At 41.6% G+C, this 22,064-nt stretch overlaps 1 protein-coding gene and 1 long non-coding RNA gene across 3 annotated transcripts in view; one reads left to right on the forward strand and one right to left on the reverse strand.

The window, feature by feature from the left end:
• Positions 1-22,064, forward strand: part of PRKCH (protein kinase C eta) — a 232,794-nt gene that overhangs the window by 172,576 nt on the left and 38,154 nt on the right. The window lies entirely within an intron of this gene.
• On the reverse strand, positions 11,443-20,942 carry LOC115477520. Its single transcript, XR_003943343.1, has 3 exons — positions 20,847-20,942; positions 12,952-13,206; positions 11,443-11,621 (listed from the first exon to the last, which is right to left on the reverse strand). It is a non-coding gene; the product is annotated as an uncharacterized LOC115477520 (long non-coding RNA).

Genomic DNA, 22,064 nt, shown 5'->3' on the forward strand with positions numbered 1-22,064 from the left:
CCACTAGGCTACTCCTCCTCCACTCCACTTAAGAACCCTTAAATCCATGCACCAGATTAATTCCACCTGACCAGAGCCTGCACAGGTCACAAATATACTGAAATAACCAACATTCAGGTCATTTCTATTCCTATTTCTGTTTTGCTTGTTTTCACCTAATGTTTTTGGTAAAAATGACTTGGGTGATATTTCCTTGCAATAATGTCATTTTCAAAATAGCCTTAAATGTAATGGCTGGCCTCTCTTTACATATAGCCATGAGATAAATAATTAGTAAACACAAACTTTGCTAATTTGAACAAATCTGGCAGGCTTGTAAACATGATCATGAGCATATATATGAATCAATGGCTAACTCTTCCTTTTTTTTTTCTCCTCAACAAAATATTTTGAAACAGAAATAGAAATGTATAATGCAGCTAAAAGGCTCTAACATAATTTGGCCATGCAGCACGTCTTTTGCAAACGCAGTATGCTATAAAGATCAGTGTAACAGTACTGCCTGAGGTGTAATAAAGGGCCTGTAATTCTGTCCATCTAACCTTGGGTGACTGCATTTGGTATTTGTTCAACTTTTATTTCTAGATTAGGCCCAAGAGGCATGGAGGCCTATTTTTATCATAGTTGCATAACAGCTTAATGCTTTTTAATCTCCCACTCTCAGGTCCCATCTGTCATGGATCTAAATCTTATTCCTGACAGGAATTAGTGGCTGAAGTATGTTTGGAATTACATTTTAGAAGCAGAACTAGATCCAAGAGAGTTTCTTGGCAAATGAAAAATAAAATATATAGAGAACAAATTGGAAATGAGTTTAGAAGGGGGGGGGGGGGGGTGAAATGTTGTATGTGACTTCAAATTACTTGATTGCTCTAAGTGGCATGAAACAGTAAGAGCTTGAGTTTCTTGTGTAAATGCCTCTTATTTCCCCATGGATAACAGGCATAAAAGGGTACACAGTGCCAGAAAGCACTTTAATGCAACTCATATAGGCATGTATAAGAACATAATTTAGGTGAAGCACGGGAAGACCCTCTAGTGGCAGGAAGGTATAGACCAGTTGCACATTTCAATAGTTTAGAAGAAAATGAAATTGCAGTGGTCACCTGAGCTTTTTGGTTGTCAGAGAGCTTGGAACATATACCTATAAGCACGTGACACCTGGAGTGTGGAGATCTTTGTAATTCACCTGGCAGCCTACTACTACTACTACTAAAATCATGTCTCTTTGTTAAATTGTACAGCGCTGCGTAACCCTAGTAGCGCTCTAGAAATGTTAAGTAGTAGTAGTACTAAAATCATTTCTATAGCACTACTAGACATATGCAACGCTGTACACGTTATCATCCGGATTCTATAAACTGCGACTAAAGTTGCACACAAACTTAGTTGCTTAACAAACCCATCAGCGCCAATAGTTGGCTGCTAACAAACAATTATTGGCATTAATTGGCCTTAATTAGGATTTACGTGCAGATCATATTCTATAATATCACCCCTTCGAGAGAAGCTTCACTGGCTCCCCATCAAAGAGAAAATATACTTCAAGGTCCGTACAATGATCCATAAGATCACATCAGGAGAATCCCCTAGCTATATGAACAACTTGATAGATCTTCCAATTAGAAACAGATCAATGTCATCACGAACGTATCTCAATCTACACCTTCCCAACTGCAAAGGTATCAAATACAAAACCTACTATGCATCCACTTTCTCCTTTTTGGGTAGTCAACTTTGGAATGCTCTCCCAAGACCCATCCGAGCAATTAACAACTATTTACCAATCAGGAAAATGGTAAAGTCCCATATTTTCAAGCAAGCTTACCCTAATGAACCAACTTAATTCTACCAGCCCACCTATACTATTCCTGCTCTGACAATGACACTGACTCTGACACAATCATACCTCTGACCTTTATTATCAAATCCCCTTATACTCAATCTCCAATCTTTTCCTCTCCATCCTTTTATACCATATCCCTCCCAATCGCCTTCTCTTTTACCTATCTTATCCTATCCTTATATTCCAATTCATATATCTTGGGTACTGTTGCCATTATATTTATCACAGTTGATAATATTCTTCTTACATGTATTCTGTAATGCTTTTTTTTTTACTATGTAAGACGCACTGAGCCTGCTGTATGTGGGAAAGTGGGGGTACAAATGTAATAAATAATAATAATAATGATCCGTACGTAAATCCTAATGCATGTTGTGATAAACCACAGTGTCTGCCCTTACATGAGGAGGCCGCCAGAGGGCGCTCTCCCATTGAAAACCTGAAAATGCCCTGATCTGGCCACTAGAGGGAGCCAAAGAGTATAGTCCATGGTAGTGACCAGAAGGAACGGCTAGGGGGTGCTCGTGGCATAGGACCTGTACTTCCCTGGGGAGGCCACCAGGGGGACTCTCTGAGTGGAAGCTGGAAAAGTGGAGAGAGTTCTGGGTGCGGACCTTTCTGGAAGCAGGGGGAGAGGCCTAAAGAGAGGTGGGATGGATTATTGGGCGCCCTATAAAAGCACCCTCTAAGCCAAGGGAGGGAAGAGAAGATGGGGGGGGGGGGGGGGGGGGGACCTGCAACACCCAGAGCCAGAGAATTACAAGCCGGGGACTGAAGAAAGAGGCTTGCTGAAGTAGAGCTCAAGAGAGAGGTCAGGAGAAGGTTCCCTCCAAACCCAAAGAGATACTTACCTGGTGGGGGCCAGGCAATGGGTATGATTGTTATGCACAATTGCTACTGAGACAGAACTAACAGCCGTGGGGTGGAGGATAGGACCGTAAGGTTAATGTGAATAAAGAAGGTCCTATCCAGGGGAGGAGGCTGTTATACCCTGAGACCCAGATGTCCCCAGTAAATGGTCTCAGGGGGTGAAGCGCAGTAACAGAATAACAGTGGGAAAGCCAGGTTCCCACAAGTCAGTAGCCTAGTTCCAATAAACTGAATTTACATATGATCAGCTTAATTTGCATATTTCTGTGAGCAAAGGGATCCTCGCTATCTTCCAGAGGAGAGGGACCAGGGGGCCCACCAGAAGAACGGGTAAGGTGGGTCGGTTACGCGGAGATACAGTGGGGAGGCCGGGCCAGGACTGAAGGTTAATGCAGAGGTCACCCTGAGGGAAAGGGGAGGACCAAACATAGAGGCCCGAGTCAACGGAGACACAGAGGAGTCTGGTTTTCAAGGTGGTTCCCTGAAGCAAAGGGTTGGTGAGGCTGGGCAGGAGCCACTAGAGGGCCACTGCACACCGAAGCACCCCTGCGGGCTTACAATGTAAACTTTTGGGGGCATGGCTAGGGGTGTTCCCAGGACATTCCAAAATTTTATGTGTATAAATACAGAATTCAGACAAACCATGCCTAATTTAGGCAGCAGCATTTACACCAGCTTTTAGCATACATAATTACTGGAGCCTAAAGTTAGATGTGGTTTATGCCCTAAGTGCTATTCTATAAAGGATGTCTCTACCCTTTATAGAATAGTGCTTGGTGTGTAAACATTTTGGTGCTGATTTTTAGGTACCACTTATAGAATTTACGCTTATATACAGGTACTTTCTCTGTCCCTAGTGGGCTTGCAACCTAAGTTTTTGTATCTGGGGCAATGGAGGGTTAAATGACTTGCCCAAAATCTCAAGAAGCTGTAGAATCAAAGCCTGCTGCCTAATCATTAGGCTACTCTTCCCTCTACCTGGAATGATTTGTCTCTGAAGTGAATTAATTTTATTTTATTTATATATTTTTGCAAAACCTGAAAGCACTCTTATTTCCTGGTTATGGGATCTGGATAGTAGTACTGGAGATTATTTTAGAAGTTTCTCCATGTGGCACAAGTAAATGACAGTTTCCCCATCAGGTTTGGCACTGGCTCAGAGGCATGCACGGATTTTGAAAAAATGCCCCTTTTCAGGCAAGGCTTTACACAACAGATTAACGTAAGCCCCTTAGTCCCATGAGCTAACTCTGTCCTACATGTACCTGAATAGGATTTAAGTGCATCACTGGTGGCCTGTAATGTTACCTCAGACAGAGTGCTCATGTAAAGACAAAGGGAAAAGCTTCATTAACAAACTAAACTCGTCTCAAGTTCCCAAAAAACTTGAGAAGAAAAATAAGTGAAAATCTAAAGAAAAAGTGTTACATTCCAAAGGAAAATTTTTATAAGTAATTATATACAGGATAATGAAAAGATGACCAACTGAAAGTTTAACAGAATGTTTATTCCACAAGAAGTGATTTACTTAAAGGCTAGTTAATAGGGGTGCAAGAAAGAAAACTATACACCTTAATGGATAAATGCAAGGATAAATGCAAAGGAAAGTTACAACTCAAATGTTTCTTCCCTCCTACTTAACAATAAACTATATGGAAACTCCTCTAACAGCTCAGAACACTTTGGTGTATACAAAAATCAGAACCCCCTTTTTCTAACTGCAATATCAGATAAGAGGTTCTGCAGAAAATGTGGTGTCCGACTCTAGTACCGGTACACACTTCTCTCAGGATCTTGAATCAACCAGGGGAGTATGGCTTTATCTCCTGCTACTACCCTCTGTGAGTCTGAGGCATATTTTCAAAGCACTTAGCCTTCCAAAGTTCCATAGGTTTGTATGGAACTTTGGAAGGCTAAGTGCTTTGAAAATATGCCTAAATGTCTCTTTAGCTCATTGAAAATGGATAGAAAATTTAGTCTAGTTCCTGGATGTCATGGGTGCCATTGCTGAAGACTTATCTGATGGTTCAAGCTTTCCTTGGGTCGTCTTCTTGCGTGGAAATGGTGAGGCCCTTCTTCTTCTTTGTCCTCCTCCTACGTAGGGTGATGAATGATCAGCTGCAGTGGAACCTACTGCCTACTACTACTACTACAACCAAAACAAAACGGAGAGAAAACTACCTCCTTATTCAAAAGTGTGTGCAACCTGTCACTCAGGATATGTTCCTAAAAAAATCTCTTTCAGTTTAAGAATCTGAATATTGGTTTGGACTAACTTTCTCTTAATAAAAAAATTATTATTGGTAAATGCTAAATACTATCTGACTATCTCAGACTTTGTTTCACCTCACTAACTACCGGTTACGGTACGGACCCCTTGCTGTGCGGCGGGGAGCTCGGTCCACGATTGGCCAGTCTTGCTAGGGCGGCGGACGTGGCTTGGGGGAATGAGCCAGAGGCTGAAGCGGCTTGGGTATGCCCAGTGTATTAGAGATGTTTTTGTATCTAAAATAAAAGCTGCGGCCAAGTTGCGCCACATTAACAAATACTATGTGTGATGTCTTTCTTGGTTATGGTGGTAAATGCTGTAAATGCTAGGCCCAAGGGGTCTCGGTTGCCTATGTTATACCACAATAATAATAATAATGCTTCTCAAGCTGTACACACTTTGCAGGGTTCTCGCAGAACTTGTACGTATTTTAATTCTCATCCCTTCACTTTAAGTTCTCACAGCTTTTCAGTTAGATAAAGAATGATTACTAGGTAATTCTGATAATTATCAGAACACATTTTTACTTTACACTTTACTTTAGAGCAGAACTTCCTCTCACCAAAAGGGCACAAAAAGGTTAAAGTCTATCCAAAACACAGTCACACTTTAGCTCTCACTTCCACTCACCAAACGTCTTCATATATTAGTCAAATTATTTCTTTCTTCAACTCACACTTTAACCTCCCACACTCTGATATCCACCCTGCCTGTTCAGAGTCCAGACGTCTTCTTTCTTCTCTCCTGAGGCTCAAGAAAATTCCCCAGAAACAGGTTCCTGTGGTGAGCTGTGCAGCCAAGAGAGCTTACCAAAGTGAGCCCTGCACTGCTCAAGCACAGTTAAAACAGTCAAAATTATCCTAAAGAAACCTCTCATTTTCACTTTTAACATCATACAACACCTTATAGCCATGCTTTGAGAATTATGTGAAAATCTGCACTTTTAAACCTCTCTTAAACCCCCAAGAAGAAACGCACAATTTAAAGCATTTTATATATCAAACTTCCTCAAAGGTCAGAGCACCGCTGTAGGACCTCTGGGCACCTGAATTCTATAACTTATAATCATATACAACCTTCAAAGCATTTTGAAACAATTTATTTTATATACTGGTCTCAGTGCCATTGTGGGCTGTTTCTGGTCTGCCCTGAGTCTCCCCCTTCAGGTAAACAAAATAATATTTAACTGCAGGTTACATTAAGGAGAAAATTTATCAAGCAGCGTTATGGCCTTTACACACATTAGCCATCACATTTAGGTACCATTTTATAGCATAGCATGTAACCAACATATTAGCATTTATGTGCATATATGCTGGTATTCAGGCCATTTATGTGCATTTTTGACCTAAATGTTGGTGCCCTACTTATAGAACTGCCAGCACTTATCCATGGGAATTACAAAATCGCTGCTTCCATGAAGTCACTACAGGCACTTCAGTGTGGAAGCTGCTGAGTTGATGCTACTCTTTTTTTCAACATGTGTAAAATGGCTGCTCCCTCTGCTTTGATCTGTTTTTATTGTAATCCTCTTAGTAGCCAGTATTGGATCTAAGCATGTGGTGGCACCTGTATGTACACTCCTGCACATCCTTAGACGTATTTTACCAAAGGCTCTGTGTCCATCAGACCCTCTGTGCTGAGACAATTATTTATTATTATTTATTGCATTTGTATCCCACATTATCCCACCCAGGGCCGGTCTTAGGCAGAGGCGACCAAGGCAGCCGCATAGGGCCCCGCGCTTAGGGGGGCCCCGCGCAGAGTGCCTCAACTCTGCCTCACTCCGACCGACCCCGGCTCAGATGACCGCATCATGATCCCGCTCGGCCACCGCCGCTCCGCTCCCGCCACATTGTGGCATGGTGCCCCCCCCCCCCCCCACCCCCGCTGAGCCCGCCGTCAGCAGCCTCCCCGGACCCCGACAGTTGCACCGACAGCCCCGACAGACAGTTGCAGCGCCAGCACGACGGCCCCAGCTCCCGACAGAGAGTTGCAGCGATGGCTCACCCCAGCGTTTCACTTCCCACTCAATGTCCCGCCTTCTGATGAGGTATTTCCTGTTTGGTGGGCGGGAGTCACTGAGCGAGAAAGCTGCCTGGAGCCTGGTCGGAGGTGAGCCGGTGTGCGAGTGAGTGTGACTTAAAAATAAATAAAGACAGTCAAGTGGAGCTCAAGCTGGAGCAAGTTTGTGCCACTGCCATTCAAAGGCAAGCCAGGTATGATGATAGCTTTTCTTATAAGGAAGAAGGAAGTTTCAAACCCCTTTAGTGCCATTTTAAAGGTAAATACTAAAAGATATTTGGTTGAAAACTTAAAATTTTTGCCTGAAAATATACCACCCCTGAACAAGATATATTACTTACCAACGAAAAAGAATAAAGAGGAAGAACAACAGAATGCACAACCACAAGGAGAACTGAATGTATCAGAATTACTGGAAACTTCCCTATCAACAGCAATAATGGAAAGACAAACACTCTTAATATCATTTATTTTCCATCAGGATTTAGAAGCAGTTAGAAAAATGGCGTTAAAGAACTTACAAGTACCATTTTATGGTGGGAAGATCTGGGTATTCCCAGATGTGACTAAACAGACCCAACTTAGGAGGAAGGAATTTTTAGCTTTAAGAACTGCCACAGTAGCTTTGGGTGCAACGTTTAATTTAAACTATCCTTGCAAATGCAATGTTAAATATATGGGGATAAAATATCTTTTCTTTAAGCCTGAACATTTAAAGCAATTTATCGAACAGAAACAAGTATTATAAACCCAGTTGGGAAAAGCAACTTGACCATGGGTTTATGAAAATAGAAATTTAAGTGGATTTAGTGTTAAGCAATTGCTTTTATATATTTCTTTGTTTAAAACTGTCTCCTGAGATTTATGGATTAGCCTTCTCTGTATGGTGGTCTAATACAAGAGGGCAAAAGATTTTCCTATGTATATTGTAGTTCAATATTACTTGTTGTTTCCTGCTATTATTTAATCTGTTTTTTTCCTGTTGCAAGTATTAAGCTTGTAAAATTTGAAAACTTAATAAAATGATAATTAATAAAAGGTAAATACTATTGCAGTAGTCTATTATTCTCCCATCAGTGATTAAGTCAAAATTCAGTGTTTTATGAAGGGCAGTGACAGGAAAAGATCAAGAGGTTAGCTAAAGTGGTGCGTGTATGTGAGAGGTGGGGACAGGGGCAAGTGGAGAGGGCTAGTAGTGTCAGACTTTACTGTTAATTTGCCCAAAGTTATTGAAAACCTAAAGAATCCCAAGTGGGCAGACTAAAAATTGTCCATCTAAAGGTACTTATCTTGCTAAGCTGGCCAGATCATGTGTATTTAGGAGAATTTGAGTTTCCAAAGCAAATAGCATTGTAGCCTCAAGAAAGAGGGGCATTTCTCTAAGTATGTTCAGCTTAGGAGAGGAAAAGGGCACATATAAAATCCATTTCCAAGGAACCTTTTTAAATTAAAAAAACAGGGGAATTTGAAAGTACTGGATCTTTTCTTAGTATTTTTCCTTTATTCTCCTTTGTTATGAGAATTGGAACTACTAATTGTAGTGGACTTGAACTGAATTTCTGGGGGGGTTCATGATAGCATTGGGCTTATTATTACAATCAGTTTTTTTGTACAAGTTGTACAAGTTTAGCTTCATTTGTCTTTATTTGAAATTGCATAAATAAAAAATGTTCTAAAAATGGAATAATCTTATCAATGGGGTGGAGCTAGGGTGGGGGCGGAGCTATAGTAGGGAAGGGGCTAGGATGGGGCCCCACCAAATTGGTCTGCACAAGGCCCCGCGCTTGCTAAGACCGGCCCTGATCCCACCTCTTTGCAGGCTCAATGTGGCTTACAATATATCGTGGATAGTGGAAATGAGAGGAGAGTTGACATTTAGTGTTACAGAAGTATTTTGGGTTGCATGGTAATGGAAAACATGATAAAGATATAATGTGAGGCGCTCTTAACATTGCTTGCTAGATGTATGTGGGGATTTCATATGTTTTAGTCATTGTGGTATGTCTTGTCGAAAAGATGGGTCTTCAGCAGTTTTCGGAAGTTGGTCAGTTCATAGGTCGCTTTTAGGTTACGTGGCAATGCGTTCCAGAATTGCGTGCTCATATAGGAAAAGGTTGATGCGTGCATTAGTTTATATATTATGCTTAGTCAGAAGATTTTTTTTTTCACTTAGATGCCTTTCATTCTCTTATTTTATATCTACTAATTACCAGGATAGATTACTGTAACATTGTATGTCTAGGTTGTTCTCGATCAGCATTAAAGAAACTTCAATCTCTCCAGAATACCGCTAGTTGCCTCTTATGTTATATCCATAAATCAGACCGTGTTTCCCCTCATTTGCATAGTTTCATTGGCTCCCCATCGAACAACGTATAATTTACAAACTCCTTACTCTGATATTTAAGTGTGCCTCCTTATCTAGCTACACTCACCATTTCTTATTCACCCACGTCTGGCTTCGTTCCAAAAGTGATTATTGTTTAGTTTCTTCCTGGCCGACGCTCAGCCCAACTTGAGACCACTCAACATCATGCTTTTTTCTTTATGGTACCATACCCTCCCCCTTCCAACTTGAGAAGAACTTCCCTTTAGAAATTTTAAACATGAAATTAGAACCTGGCTTTCAAACAGGCATTTGACCTGAACTAGATTATCCAATGCTGACCACCTGCCAGCCTCATCCTTCTCCCTACTCTTCCTGTTTGCCCTCTATTACTTCCCCTACCCACTTTTCCCCACCGCCATTTCCCTTCATTGGTATGTATGTTTCTCTTGATCACCTTGTAATCTCTTTCCTATCACAATTTGTAGCTGTTTTCGTATTATTACTGTTGTTTTTTTAGTCTGTAAACCGCCTGGATCTGCCAGTTAGGAAAGGCAATATAGTAAGTCTCAATAACCAGGGAGAACTGAGCATATCCTAACTTGAATGTCAGTTTTCACCTCAATGTTCAGTGTAAAATGGGAAGGGGAGGGGGGTCTCTGCTTCATTCTTTTGAATCATTTATAGTATAGATCCTTTGTTTACGGTTTCATGTGTTTTATTTAATATTGTATGTTTTTACTGTAAACCATATTGAATGATAGAATTGCAGGAAATGTTCATAAATACATTTGAAAAGTTTTGTTATGATGTACAGCCTCAGAACTCTGACTCACATCACAGATAGATACTTAAAAAAAAAATCCAAAAAACAAAGTGGATTCTTGGCTGCACTTTCAAAATGTAATGCTCTGCAAGCACCAAATGCTCCAGCAGATATTTTAAGAGCAAGTTTAGGAAGCCAAGCAGTGTAAAGTCTGTCTGCCTTTGGAACTTGGGTCCAGCAGCTTTATCACTGCCATAAATGGTAACCTGGGTGTTTGTATTGGTAAACTTATCAGCTCAAAGTGCCACTTAAGCCTTTTGGCAGCATGCCATCCCCTTGCTATCTCTTCTTTGCATGCCCTGTGTGTTTCTACAGAATTGTCTCTTGTGGTTCTAGTTTCCCGTGGCAGCTCTAGATCAGCAGAGTGTGGTAAAGACCTGATCTACTTGATACTGAAAGGCAATTAATGTGATCAGCATTGAGTATTGGTCATGTAAGTGCTTTGTTCTTAAAATTTCCTACAGCAAACAGATACATTTTGACTGTACATCAGCTTTTACTGGCAAAATGTATCTATTTTAGGTTGAGGAAAGGCCGTGGGCTTTTGCAGGACCCAGATAATGGTGATATTCAGCCAATATTCAAATTTGAAGTTAGGACATAATATTAAAGGGGTCCACTTTAAACAGGCAGGCAGGCTGAAAATCTGGGTATCTTTAAACCATGGCCACTCGCTGAATTTCACCCCTCTGTTTTTATGAGTCATATGAATCACTGCCAGAGGAATTTGACTACATCTTCTCTGGGCATTTCCCAAATTTTCAACTTTCCTCCTAATATTCAGGGTATGTTCTTATAAAATTTTGCTGATCTTTAACTTTCAAGTTGCCCACACACATCAACCAGAACCAATTATTTTTCCTGCGAAGTACCATTTACAGTAGAAATTTGTTGCAAAAACAGTGTGTTCTGGACGGATAGTGACTTTTTCCATAATGCAAGAGCCTTACAGATATTCTTTAAAGAGAAAGTTTTAGGTCTAACAAGAATTGGTTGAAAAATGTTCTAATTTACTGGGTCAGCTTCTGGAGAGTAATGAAATTCGTGGGTAAGTCCATCCTCTTCACATCTCCTTCTGCAGCGTTCAACAACACCTCTCTCTGCTCTGGTTGTCTAACTTCATAGGATCATCTGGGCTGGGACAGATCTTCCAATAGCATCAAACAAACATCTCCATCCCCCACTCTGGACGCAGTACTGATACCTTCCAACTGTGCCAAGCCCAGGAAGGACCCTGCCTAAGTTAGCTGTCCAGGCTGGTCCTGTCAAGTCTGCTGCTCTAGACTCAGATTTTTCACCATTCAGGGAGGAACAAATACTCCCCATCACATCTCCCGTTGCCAGCTGTGGAGCACATACAGCAGGCTGCAACAAGCAAACCAAGTGGCCATCCGTCAAACCAGCAATGAGGAAAGAAGCGAAGCAGCGGAGAAAATCTGGCTTTTACTCTTCCATTTACCTATTAGAAAGAGGTTTCAGAAGAAAAACAAGAGGAGCTCTAAAAGCACAGCCCATTATATACTTAGGAACTTCATGGCACCTAACACACTAATTTGTTACTGCACCTTATTGTAAGGATTCCTTGGAACGAGCAATCTAGTGTATAGAAGACAGAGATTCTATGCAGTGTAATTTAGCATACACATAGAGGCCATTATCATACAATAAAAATATCGCACTATGCAGTAAGACCTTAACGTACACAATAAGATGCTTTCCCAACACATTTTAAAGTGGGAGCACACCTGCACTTAATTGAGAGAACCTTATGTAAATGAGGCTTTGTCAAACCAACAGTGATTAGTGTATTGTGCAGTAGAAGTGTTTCAGGGAGGATTTTGTTTTTAAATTACTCTTCTGATTCACGGGGGGGGGGGGGGGGGGGGTGGATTCATTTAGGTTTTAATTTATTTTCCTTTTTGTTTCGTTTTATTTATTTTTTTAAATTTTATAAAGGCCCCAAAGGCTTTCTCCCACCCCCTTCTCCAAGACACCCCTAGATTACCCGTGATGCCTGGGATCTTCATAGGGAAATAATGATCTATAATCACTTCTATCTCACTAGTGCTGCATTCCAAAATAGTGCCAGCTGACTGGAGGCCTGTGCCATGTTCACAAACAGAAATAGTGGGGTACCAGGGACAGCTCCTTCTCCATGAACCCCCCCCCCCCCCCCCCCCGAGTATAGAGTAAGCTGGGGGTGTCTTGAGAGGATTTAGGAGATGGGAGAAAGCCTGGGGAGCTGTTTTAATTTGAAGGCAAAAAGGGCTTGAAAATGAAGTAAAATAAAAGAATAGGTGAATGCCTTTCTTTTGTGTCCTTATTTCATTTGAAATGAGAGCACATCTCTGGTTTGCAGCCTTCCACTTGCTACTGAACATGGCCTTGTTATGCAAAAATGTAACACCTGCCTTCTTGCAGGTGCTAAATTTTTACCATGCAGCCTGAATTAGCTTGTGCTGCCTTATCGTGGGTGCAAAATTTTTACCATGCATGCTGCAGAACTGAACTAGTAAGTGCTAACTGACCCTTTTAGTTTGAATCAAATAACATAGGAGATTTCCTTAACCCCCCCCCCCCCCCCCCCCCACATGCACCATGATGAAGACAGGGAGCATCCTGCCCAACCTACCTGAGCACTACCCACCCAACCACCGTCTCCAATTGTTAATAATTCCCTCCTAAAAACCTGCATCCCTCTCCCCTGTCCTCCTGCTGCTTAGGTAGGCCTCTTTCCATAGTCATCATCCTGTGAATTCATTACAAACTGTTCAAGAAACTTGCCTTACCACTTAAGACCGAGGGGCTAGATCTTCTTGTGTAGGAGAGGCATCAGAACTGTTTTGCCTCCGTCATTTGCTGCTGGCAGTAGTTCAGGCAAGAGGGTTCTTACATCCCTCCTGTGAAGCCCCTCGGGAATGGTAATGGATGTTTCTCCATAGGTGGTTCTTTTGCCATTGTAGGAATGTTGCCTTTTGGGGATTGTTGCTTCCTATCAGGGTGTTACTGATGATCAGAGGGGACACTTTCTCTTCACCGTGGTTCTGTGGGGAGAGAAAATTTGACATGATATCCAGCCCAAAGTGAAAGAGTTGGTTAAAACAGAGGATTTCAGGTCATAGCTAATGTGGTCAATAAACTTTCATCATGTTAATGCTGAGGTCAAGTTTAATCTTGACTTCAATAACATTTTTGCATAGCATATTAAGTCACATGTTAAACATTTCACCCAGGCACTCAGTAAACATTTTTTTGCCGTGGGATTTATTGCATAACTCCCATTGAAATGCTATGTGGTGATGGGCTTAGCTTCTCTGATTGCTCAGAGCATGTCAGAAGGTACCATGAAAGTGTGATCGACGCTGGAAGCTGAGGAACAAAATTAGTTTTCTGTTCCCTTCGGTTTCTGCCTGCATTGTTCAAAGCTGTGGAGAAAGAACATTAATTATCATTATTGGGAACGATATTTAAAAGCATTTATGCAGATAGGATCACCTGCTACCCAGATAGATGCCACTGAGACAGATATTCAGCAATCTTATCCAGATAGTGCCACTGAATATCCTGACAGACTTCGCTGCTCAGTCTGGATGTTCAGCAGCAGACACTTTCTGGATACGTTTAATGTGAGCATGTGGAAAAGAGGAACCCGAATTATAGCTACGTAATCAAGGTTCCACATTAGGAGTCACTGACCAGGAAAAGGATCTAGATGTTATCGTTGATGATACTTTGAAACCCTCTGCTCAGTGTGCGGCGGTGGCTAGGTATTATTAGGAAAGGAATGGAAAACAAAAATGAGGACGTTATAATGCCTTTGTATCGCTCCAGGTGAGTAGTGGAGTGCCTCAGGGTTCGGTGCTGGGGCCGATTCTATTCAATATATGTTTGAGTGACATTGCTGAAGGCTTACAAGGTAAAGTTTGCCTTTTTGCGGATGACACCAAGATTTGCAACCGAGTGGACACCCCGGAGGGAGCGGAAAGCATGAAAAAAGATCTGCGGAAGCTAGAAGAATGGTCTAACGTTTGGCAATTAAAATTAAATATGAAGAAATGCAAAGTGATGCACTTAAGGAGTAGAAATCCACGGGAGACGTATGTGTTAGGCGGTGAGAGTCTGATAGGTACGGACGGGGAGAGGGATCTTGGGGTGATAGTATCTGAGGACCTGAAGGCGACGAAACAGTGTGACAAGGCGGTGGCCGTAGCTAGAAGATTGCTAGGCTGTATAGAGAGAGGTGTGACCAGCAGAAGAAAAGAGGTTTTAATACCCCTGTATAAGACGTTGGTGAGGCCCCACCTGGAGTATTATGTTCAGTTTTGGAGGCCGTATCTTGCGAAGGATGTTAAAAAATCAAAGCGGTGCAAAGACAAGCTACGAGAATGGTGTGGGATTTGCGTTGCAAGACATATGAGGAGAGACTTGTTGACCTGAACATGTATACCCTGGAGGAAAGGAGAAACAGGGGTGATATGATACAGATGTTCAAATATTTGAAAGGTATTAATCTGCAAACGAACCTTTTCCGGAGATGGGAAGGCGGTAGAACTAGAGGACATGAAATGAGATTGAAGGGGGGCAGACTCAAGAAAAATGTCAGGAAGTATTTTTTCACGGAGAGAGTGGTGGATGCTTCGAATGCCCTCCCGCGGGAGGTGGTGGAGAGGAAAACAGTAACGGAATTCAAACATGCGTGGGATAAACATAAAGGAATCCTGCTCAGAAGGAAGGGATATCCAGAAGCTTAGCCGGTGGTGGGAGGCAGGGCTGGTGGTTGGGAGGGGGGGATAGTGCTGGGCAGACTTATACGGTCTATGCCAGAGCCGGTGGTGGGAGGCGGGGCGGGTGGTTGGGGAGCGGGGATAGTGCTGGGCAGACTTATACAGTCTGTGCCCTGAAAAAGACATGTACAAATCAAGGTAAGGTATACACAAAAATGGCACATGTGAGTTTATCTTGTTGGGCAGACTGGATGGACCGTGCAGGTCTTTTTCTGCAGTCATCTACTATGTTACTATGCATTATTATTATTATTATTATTTGCTGCATTTGTATCCCACATTTCCCACCTATTTGCAGGCTCAATGTGGCTTACAATGTTTTACAACAACAATCACATTAATGGAATAAGAATTTCAGAATATTGTTACAGATAAGGTGCAGAAGAATATCATGTACGATTGGAAGTGGATAAATAGATAGAACATAACATAATGAGATCAGGACAAGATATAATATTCAGTAATGTTGCGACCACACCTCGAATATTGTGTGCAATTCTGGTCACTGCATCTCAAAAAAGATATAATGGAATTAGAAATGGTATAGAGAAGGGCAACGAAATGATAAAGGGGATGGGATGATTTCCCTGTGAGAAAAGGCTAAAGCAGCTAGGGCTCTTCAGCTTGGAGAAAAGAAGGCTGAGGGGAGATATGATAGAGGTCTATAAAATAATGAGTGGAGTGGAACAGGTAGACGTGAATCACTTGTTTACTCTTTCCAAAAATACCAGGACTAGGGGGCATGTAATGAAGCTACAAAGTAGTACATTTAAGATGAATCAGAGAAAATATTTCTTCACTCAACGTTTAATTAAACTCTGGAATTTGTTGCCAGAAAATGTAGTAAAAGCAGTTAGTTTAGCGGGGTTTCAAAAGGGTTTGGATAGCTTCCTAAAATAAAAGTCCATAAGCTATTATTAAAATAGACTTGGGGAAAATCCACTGCTTATTTCTAGGATAAGCAGCATAAAATGCATTGTACTATTTTGGGATCATGCCAGGTACTTGTAACCTGGATTGGCCACTGTTGGAAACAGGATGCTGGGCTTGATGGACTTTCAGTCTGTCCCAGTATGGCAATACTTATGTACTGCTGCAGAATTTCAGAATATTTTTTTTGTGTCTGTGTGTGTGTGCAGCATTTATAATTTAAAAAAAAAATGCTGACCACCACAGGATCACTGTTTCAAATTTATTTAACCGGCCAGGAACAGCTCCTGGCCAGTTAAATAGTGTTTAAGCACCCAACTGCAGATATTCAGCAGGAGATAACCGGTTCTCTCCTGCTGAATATCCCAGTTAGTGGGTAGCTGCTAACTGACTATATCGTGCAACATAGCCGGTTAGGCGCAGATAAGCACCAAACCATCTATGTTGAGTGGTGAAAGTAGGCCACTTAAATAGTAGGCCTATCTTTGACCGCTAAAAAGTTAACCAGTTAGAGCTGAATATCAGCATAGCCAGTTAACGTTTTAGCGGGCAAAATAAACCCAGATATTCAGTTCCGGTTGCTGGATATGGCCTGGCATTGAATATCCAAGTTTAATGCTGGCGGCGGACAGCAAACACGCTGCCCGATGCCAGCTGACTATTAGGCTCATGAGTAATTGTAGAAGAGCATTTTCAGACATAAATTCTATTTTACACATTTTAAAGTACCACTTAAAAAATCACTGCCTTAACCTAATCAAACCCTTTGAGAAAGAAAAATTGTACAACAAATGAAGTTCTACAGGAGTAGGAAAGGGTAAAGATTTTTAAAATGATAATAGACCAGAAATTTAAAAAAAATGAATATTATTACAGATGATTAATATTGAGATTGTTGTTTTCCCAGAGTTCCGGTTATGACTCCTAAAGATTTCTTCAGAAATATTTCCTGAAAATGTTGTTATTTTCCTTTGTAATGATTCCTCTTAGTAATATAAATTATTACTTAGTAATATTAATTCAAAAGGAGTGAAGCCTGTGAAACTGGGATTACCTTAATCAGTGGGAATTGGGTTAGAGACTCAAGTGTTCGCATTGTTAAATAATTTCTGGTTTTAAAAGAGAAAAAAATGAAATTAGGTGTATTATTTTTACTAATATTGGACAATAAGTATGTTTCCAACAAAATAAGTTGAATATACACCGTTTTGGGTTTGAAGAAGCCAACCAGATGATCAATGTGGAATAATGATTCAGATAAATAATAACTGGGGATAATCAGGTTAATACCACGTTTTTTCTGTTTACTGTTGTTTAATTGATCTCCTTGTCTTGTTTCACTCTCCCTATTTTGTGGTCTAAGGAAAAGTATAGAATTACCTGATTGAAATAATCCTTGTGTATTACTTTCTCTGTATTTCTGGCAAGTTATTTTATTGCTTGTAAATTTGAATTCTTATAAATTAAAAAAAAAATTACCGCCTACGTAAAACAACTAATGTACTTTTCCAATTGGTGGGAAAATGTTGGATAAAAATGCAATAAATAAATAAATTAGGCGGCTATAGCATGTTCAGGGCAGGGTTTGGGTAGAACGTGAGCGGAATCGCTATTTAAGCTTGTTTAAATGTCCACAACTTCAGTTTAGCTATGATTTCCGTTGCTTTTTGCTAGTATTTTATAGATATAGGTACCAATGGGGTCCGTTTACTAAGCCGGGGTAAAAAGTGGCTTGCTGTAGTGTGGGTGCGTGTTTTGGGCGCGCACTGGGCTATTTTTTCTTTACCGTGGCTGGGGGAAAAGGGCTTTTTTTTAATGAGCAGGGAAATTGCTAACTCCAGACTCCGCTCCTTCTATCTCGCCACACCTTATGTCTGGAATAGACTTCCTGAGCCATTACGTCTAGCTCCATCCCAGGCTGCCTTCAAATCCGGGCTAAAGGCCTACCTGTTTGATGCTGCTTTCGACTCCTGACTTGTAACTTTTATCTTATCCTTATGTGTCCTTCTGTCTGTCCTTCCCTTCTCCTTTTTGGTCCTGTTTGTCCTGATTTAGATTGTAAGCTCTTTTGAGCAGGGACTGTCTTCATGTTCAATTGTAAAGCGCTGCGTACGACTGGTAGCGCTATAGAAGTGATTTATAGTAGTAGTAGGAAATGAGTGTGTGCTGAAATGAAAACTAGTGCACGCCTATTTATGGTCTAAGCTCTTACCACCACCCATTGACCTAGCAGTAAGGGCTCACGCTCCACCTACACGGTAACAATGCAGTGCATGCCAACTGCTGATTACCACCGGGAACACACACCCCCTCCCCCCATGGTAGAAAATACCGTGGGATTCGGCATTTGCCAAACTCAGAATCACCACTGGGCGCATGCACTAGCCCAGCGGTAGTGCCGATTTGGCGCACGCTACCTGAGCGATAGCCCTCCTGCACCTTAGTAAGAGGGCCCTAATGTGTCTTAGTAAAATAAGTGCAAAATAAGCGCCTTCTGGCACTTCCATCTTAGGTGACCTTTTGTAAAATGAGGCTGATGCAGGGTGTCTCCTCACAACTTAGCAAGCTAACAAATAGTGGTTAAATTTAGGTGGGTAAGTGGCCTCTTCTACTGACCAGTGTTTTGAGGGTGTACTTTGCCAGTTGTGCATGGGCAGAGCATTGGCAGAGCACGCAAATATGTGCATAAATTCTAGAATTCTATCATTTAGGCACATATGTGCTAACATCTAGATGTACTAAATTAAAGGGAAAACTCACAATATTTAACCTGGAACCATATGAACATCCAGTATGAAACTTCTTGGTATCCAGTCAAGATTCAATAAAGCTTGTTCACATATATCTCAATCTATTTCTTTAGCTTTTCACGTCCCCTCCCGCCTATGCAGAAACAGGCAGTACTTCACAAAGGAGGAGGCGGGACAAAGCAAAAAGAAGGACATGTGGCAGCAGAGCAGAGTTAACGCGGTAACTTAACTGGTTAGCACCCTAAATATCTCCACTAGATAAATGCCAGCTCCACCCATGAACTGCCAGCACTGCCCGGTTAAGTGCCACTGAATATTGGTGGCCAGCCTGCTCAGCATGGTTGAAGCAGTCAAGGAGCCTCTCACCAGAATAAACCATGCTAAATATCAACCTCTAAATCCTTTGAAAACTGACCTTAAAATGAACAAACATGTCTATGGTGAAATTAGTAACAGTTGTGGTTACACTGAGGAGCATTCCAAACCTAACGATAGACGAGAGGCTACAGGAATGTGGTTATAGAGTGGATATGCGGGCTTATATGACTAGACAACAGTTGGCTCATGCGGGGCACTCAGGAGAATAGTGCCTGTGTAAAATGTGGACATCAACCTCATTCATTTTACCATGCATTCTGGGATTGCCCAGGTATACAGCTCTTTTGGGAGCGTGTTAGGAGGTTTATGATGAAAATATTTGGAAGGGATCCACCAGGGACTTGGGACCATTTTGTGCTAGATACGCCCTTAGCCTTCCATTTTTTTTGTCCAGGGGGGCTCGCCTCCTATGCTGCAAACTAAACTTGGTGGCCCGGAAGAGCATTCTGCAATATTGGACAGTGCAGGAGCCACCGACTTTCTGGCACTGGAGGAATCCGGTGCATATGCTGGTATCTTGAGAGGCAAGGGAGGTGAAGGGGTCCCCAAAGCGTTTATTACGCTTTACACAGACATGGAGTCCTTATTTGCAAGTGTTGAGTCCTCAGGGGCGAAGTCTTCTTCTTAGTACTATATAACATCGTGCTATACATGGATCTGTTGAAGTCTTTAAACCTTTAAGCTTCCTTGGGGGAGTCCTTCTGGGCTAACAGAGCACAAGCCTAGTGGGACAAGAAGGGGGGGTAAGGGAGGGGAGAGGTGGTAGGGGGTCAGGGGTTCGGGGATTTAGTTTTTCTCTTGGGGGGATGTGTTACGGATGGGGTGGTGGTGGGGTTTCACTTATTAAAAATTAATGTTATTTTATTGAATTGTCTATATTGTTGGCTAAGTTGTATTGGAGCAAAAACGTTTTTTTTTCCCTTGTCATTTGTGATATACAACTATAAAAAAATTGTTGAAAACTAAAATGAACAAACATTGTACTTTGGTAAACATGTATGTAGTCCCTGTAAATATCCTTTGCCAGTTGCCGCCTCTGTGATACTTCAGCACTGCAAAAATTACACAGTGCCCGTAAAAAGTTATTTTGGACAACCTGAGATGGAAATTTCCTAAACTGTGCAATAGCTGTAACACATTCCTTGGCACCGGATGCTGAAATGGAAATCTGCTTTCAAATTAAGTAAACTCCCATTGCTTTCCACGTGAAAAAATTCAGATGGTAGAAAAGAGCACTTAAAGGCCAAAAGTGAAAGGCTAAGCAGAAACTGATGGATGCAGCTTCTAGCAGAGGAAAAGAACTGGCAGGGCTGGTGTAGCGTGAATAAACCTTTCTGCAATTGTAGTTGTTGAGGGCTGAGAGAAGATACTTTTGTGCTTCCAGAAAGATAGGGCCAAGAAAAATTTGTCATTTTCTCCATGTTGTCTCTGATTCTTGGACCATCAGCTCTGGATATGCTGCAGAACTAAGCAAGTGCCAGTGACCACAGACCAAAATAGCAGAAAAGCAGAATACAAAGCACCAGTCAGCTTGCAGAGGAGAAATGTCACATACTCATGACTTACTGAAAGGGACAATGCTGTCATTCTGGAGTTCTAGATTAATTGCAATCATAGTATTTCATGTTAAATTGAAAATAATTTGGAACCATACTGTACATAAATGTGGATTTCTAAAGTGCCCCACCTTCATTCTTAATATCCTTTCTATCCTGTGAAAGACAAATGGGAACGTGCCTGACATTTAAATAGTCATATTCCCTGATATCATTTTTTCTGGTGTCTTTCATTTGAATCTTCTTGTGTCCAGCCACAAATCTTCTTTTCACTTATTAAACTAACCTTAGCAAGATCTGTGCAGAGTGGATCTTCAAGCAATGGGCAGACCAACAGGTATAGTATTATAAAGAGATTCCAGTATCCTTGAGCTTACAAAGAACTGAGTAATAATCCGTACAGTATCTGGAGTTTTCCCTCCTTGGTTGGAGTAAAATCCAGAGATGGGGACAGTGCTGCCTGTCTTGGTACTCTAGCAAACAAACATAAAGCTAAATGCAAGACATGGAGTGGTTTCCTTAAGTCAAACTAGTGAAACTTACAGGAAACTGCTAGGCTCACTTAGTCCCTACCAGCAGTGAGTGAGTTAACTTCCACAAGCTGTTTTGAACATTGGAGATTTCTGATGCAACTGGAGTGTTTTCTGTTGGAAGCAGGGAATTGAGAGAGAACCAAGAAAGAGACTGGAGGTGGTGGAGCTGGGCTGCAGCAATCCAGCCAGCAAGATTATTTCCAAACCATCAAGCAGAGCTGAACTGCTACTGAGCTTCAACCAAAAGAGAAAGATATTTGCCTACTCTGTAGCAAAAAGGCTCCTCTGGGTATAGAGTCAAATCCCAACATCCACCTGAAGCCAGAGGGACTACCACAGGAAAAATCTGTAAGCATTACAACATCAATGTACCGGGAAAGCATTAGGATCATGACCCTAAGAGCACTGTGGAAAACGAAGAGGTTATGATCACCTGGGACATTCCCATATCAACTGAAAAAACTGGAGGCCAGAAAACTGGATATAGTGGTAACAGAGAAACACCAGAACGGCATTGATTATAGAGGTGTCGATCCCAAGCGATTACTCAGTGGAGAGAGGGAAGATCCTCAAGTACCAAGAAATGCAATCTGAAACCAAGAAAATATGGTAGAGATACAGAAAGATTTCCCATCGTTTTAGGTGCCACATGTTTGATCAAAAAGAACTTCTAAGTGCACCTGGATAAGTTGCCTATATATGTTATATCTTATGAACTCCAGAAAAAGAGCTCTCTTTGGCACAGTACAAGTACTATGGCGAGCGTTAGCAGTAAATATAAGAGACTGAGATCATACTCCACATAGCTTGGCTTAGGAGTGAGGGTCATTCCTGTCATGGTGTGCACATAACTAACTCATTTGGAGAAATTGCCCCAAGAAAATTCCCCACCAATTAGAGCTCTCAAGAAACTGCCTAGGAAACTAAACATCTCCAACATATCACAGTGGGCCCCCATCTGAGCTACGTGC

The sequence above is a fragment of the Microcaecilia unicolor genome, chromosome 9, assembly GCF_901765095.1.
Source record: "Microcaecilia unicolor chromosome 9, aMicUni1.1, whole genome shotgun sequence".
Taxonomy (NCBI): Eukaryota; Metazoa; Chordata; class Amphibia; order Gymnophiona; family Siphonopidae; genus Microcaecilia; species Microcaecilia unicolor.